This window comes from Echinops telfairi, unplaced genomic scaffold (genome assembly GCF_000313985.2).
Source record: "Echinops telfairi isolate 266 unplaced genomic scaffold, ASM31398v2 ScPeMD7_2;HRSCAF=8, whole genome shotgun sequence".
Classification (NCBI taxonomy): Eukaryota; Metazoa; Chordata; class Mammalia; order Afrosoricida; family Tenrecidae; genus Echinops; species Echinops telfairi.
In genome coordinates, this window is record NW_022103898.1 from 31,201,236 (window position 1) to 31,205,154 (window position 3,919).

General features: G+C 41.9%; 1 protein-coding gene across 1 annotated transcript in view; it reads right to left on the reverse strand.

Annotated features, from left to right (window-relative positions):
• Positions 1–262: 262 nt before the first annotated feature.
• The window catches only part of CFAP54 (cilia and flagella associated protein 54), a 390,102-nt gene continuing 386,445 nt past the window's right edge, over positions 263–3,919 (reverse strand). The window contains exon 66 of the mRNA XM_030886291.2: positions 263–711. The gene's annotated coding sequence lies outside the window, so the exon portion shown is untranslated. The remainder of the gene's footprint in view (positions 712–3,919) is intronic.

The following is a 3,919-nucleotide window of genomic DNA, read 5'->3' on the forward strand; positions in this document are numbered from 1 at the left end:
GTAGGACCATTGGTGTGACTGGTTTTCGGAAGTAGAGGCAAGGCCTCTCTTTCTAGTCTTAGTCTGAAAGCTCTGCGGAAGCCTGTCTCACATCTACTGCACGTCCCGAGGCACTTCCGACCGACGAGTAAGAGTGCATTGAGTCAGGTCCCCCATTAGAAAGGTGGGGATTCTACCGCTGGGCCATCACTACCCTTGTCAGGTGCTCGGCAGAGCTCAAAAATAGAGATCGTGAAGAAATGAAGGACTGAAAAGCACAGGGTTACTCATTTTAAAAATCAGATTATGATTTTAATGGACTTGAAAAAAAATTTTTTCCCCAGAACACAGGGAAAGTGGAGAAGCCAAAGTGACTTGTATGAGAACATAGATCAGTTGATCAAACTGAGGGCAAGTTGAAGAGCTATATGGATCTGTCCGTGACTGAAAAGAAAGTAGTTAAACTCTCCCAGCGGGAGCTAAAACTTGAAGCTACAGAAGGGCAGGTGAAAAAGAGAAAAACTCAAAGCAATATCTGGAATACTTGGAAAAATATCAGTAGTGATCAGATGGGGCAAGGTCCACGTCTGTGGGTCCTCTGCACAAGTGAAATGCACAGAATTATAACTATTTCTTCTTATCAAATCTCCAAAGGGTGAAAGATACTGCTACACAATTTCTCAGTCTGCTGTCACACTCTTGATTTAATTTTCAGTTTTTCTTTCTTCATCCCTAGTGGAAGAAAGGGGGAGGCATTAGAATACTTATTCACTGCATCATGATTGTGTCAGAAAAATAAGGATGCAAAACACCCCTAGAGAGCACTGAGTGAATCCCACGGGAACACCAACCACGCCCTGCCTGCTGCTTGGAGCTGGACCATCGACAAGGAAACAAAAGTGCGCTCAGAGGTTTTGATGATGTTATAGTTGACACGCTATTACACCTCTAAATAGAGATAGTAAGTAGACAGCTAGCGACAGGAGTCTGGAGTTCATGGGAACACTCTAGAATAAAGATAAACAGTAGGAGAATTTGGGCATATACAAGGTGCTTAGATAGGAAATTGGCTGGGAATATCTTCACGGGGATTCTGAACTCAAAAACTCACTGCCATCAAGTCGATGCTGACTCTTAGCAACCCGAGCGCACAGGGTAGAACTGGCCCTGTGAGATCCCCGAACTGCAGCTCTGAGGGAGTAGAAAGCCCCATCTTTCTCCAGCAGTGTGGCAAGTGGTTTCAAACTGCTGACTTTGGGTTGGAAGCCCAGCTTGTAACCTTTACGCCACCAGGGTTCCTCATAAGAGTCTAGAGAAGGAGAAAGGGAACATCTACCAGGAGAGAGAATGGTTATTTGCTTAAAACTCTGGTCAGATCATCAGTTATTCTAGGGGTCAGTCCACTATGACCTATGGGTCCTATCTAGTCCACCACCGACTTCTCTTTGGCTCTTGAGTGAAAATAGGTTTTACATTTTAGAATCATTTTATATTTTACATTTACATGTTCACATTTTAAAAATGGTTTTTACATTTCAAATGGTTAGAAATTAACCAAAAGCAGATGGGTATCAGATATATAAAACATAAAATAAAAGTGGAGAAGTAAAGTTCTGTGGGAACATCGGCCATACCATGCTCGTTTGTTGACTGCTCACTTGTTGCCTCCAGGGCAGGCTGCTTTCACACTAGGACAGAGTTGAGTAGTTGCAGAACAGACTCGGACCCACAAAGCCTAAAGCAATCAATGTCTGCACTTTTACAGCTAAAGGTGGATGACCTGTGGTATGTGAGAATGTGAGTCCTGGAACAGCTATGGCCACTGGTACTACCATGAGGAAAATTATCTTGAAGATAAAATGTTATGGAGAAGACGGTTTCTAAGATATTTTCTGAGAAATGGAGCCAGAACCCAGAAGTGATCCTGAACTTCAGGACTAAGTCAGGACTGAAGTCTACTTCACCTGTCTAATTATCAGTTACCTGTATGAACACAATTCCTTATTCTATGATCTGGTTGAGGGAGACTTGCTATTCAAAACCCAAACACTCGTGACCAATTTAATTATAAGAATCAGGTATAATTAGTCCTTTTCCGACTTAAATCCCTAACAGCTTATGTTCTCATGGTCTTCGCCCCACAAATACCATGTGCACAACAGATGCTGTTGACTTGTCATCCATTCTACCCTGTCACTAGTTTTCAAACATACACACGCACTCTGCACGCCTAACATTTTAAAATATTTTTTACACCTCTCACTTTTCAGTTTAATTTGACTTGAGTTTGGAAGGATCATTGAAAGGGTTCATTTTATCTACTGCATAACCTCCAACCATCCGAAGCCATCAATTCTGCTTTCCTCCTCTATAATTTCTCTTCCTAAAATTCCAAAGCAAATGAATTCCTCTGTTGTAGGACGGGCATCTATTCCAATATACCTGGAACTATCCAAGGTTTAGTACTGAAACTTCACATCTCAAGAAACAAATAAGCCAGGGGAAAACTGGGAAGGTTAGTGACCCTATCTCCTTGTCTCAAGTAAGTTGGTTTCGCATGATTTTTCTGAAGCATCACCATCATTCCACATCGATGGCCCACAGTGATCATTTGGTCCTGTAGACCTTTCCAAACATCTTCCTAGTCAAGATGGCTCTCTCCTTAAAGCCAACTACCGTTCCATATGCTTACAAATTAAATGTTTCTTATCGTTAAATGAATACACACTTAGGATTGTTATGAATTGGTATTCTTATTGTAGATTTAGTCTTGAAATCTACTTTGAAAATAGCCAAACCAGGTTTTTCATGTTTAGTGTTTTTGTGATATATATTCCTCATCCCTTTATTTTTTATCTATTTATGTCTCATTGAAAATCCACACCATCACGCTCCTTTTATTGAAGGTTTTTGTAATTTTACATTGAACCTAATTGATGATATGGTTGACAAAAGATGAATGGATACATTTGAATTACGGTGCTGGTGAAGAACATTGAAAGTACAGTGGACTGCCAAGAGAACAAACACACCTGTCTTAGAAGTACAGCCAAATACTCTTTAGAAGCAAGGATGGTGAGACTTTGTCTCATGTACTTTGGACATGTTGTCAGGAGAGACCAGTCCTTGGAAGAAGACATCATGCTTGGTAAAGAGGAGCAGCGGTGAAACACAGGAAGACTCTTGACAAGATGGATTGACGCAGTGGCTGCAACAAGGGGCTCCTACATAAGCATAATTGTCAGGGTGCCCCAGGACTGGGCAGAGCTTCATCGGGATGTGCATAGGGTTGTATGTACTGACTTAACAGAACCTAACAATAACAATGATATAGTTGAGAGTAGGTCTGTCATCTAGAATTCCAGAAGGACCTTGTTTATTGTTGTTGCTTTTTCTTTCAATACTTTAAAGGCAATCCATTGTCCTTTACCCTTCCATGTTTTATTCCTATAATTGTCCCTTTGCTTAGTACTTTATAATGGTCTTCTTTCTCTGGCTGGTATTAAGGGTTTTTTCTCCCTTGTGTTAGTCTGGGTACTTTAGAGAAACAAATCCACAGAAACTCATATGTGTAAGAGAGAGTTTTATATAAAGGTTAAGTGCATATCAAGAAAACATCCCAACCCAGTGCTGTCCAAGCTCACAAGTCCAACATTAACCCATATGTCCGACACCAATCCACAAAGTCTTCCTCCGTCTCACAAACCACACACTATGACACCGACTGCAGGAGGAAAACCGAGTCAGTGAATGTGTAAGCATCTCAGCGCTGGAAGGGTCTCCACATGGCTGCTCCAGCACCCAGGGCTGCATCGGGGTAGTTCCATGTGGCTTCTCCTTGGGGATGTCTCACAGGAAGTGAGCCTTGCCAGCTGAAGCAGGGAACTGGCTAAGGCATCCTGGTCCAACCCTGGTCCGACCATCACAAAACCTGAGAACT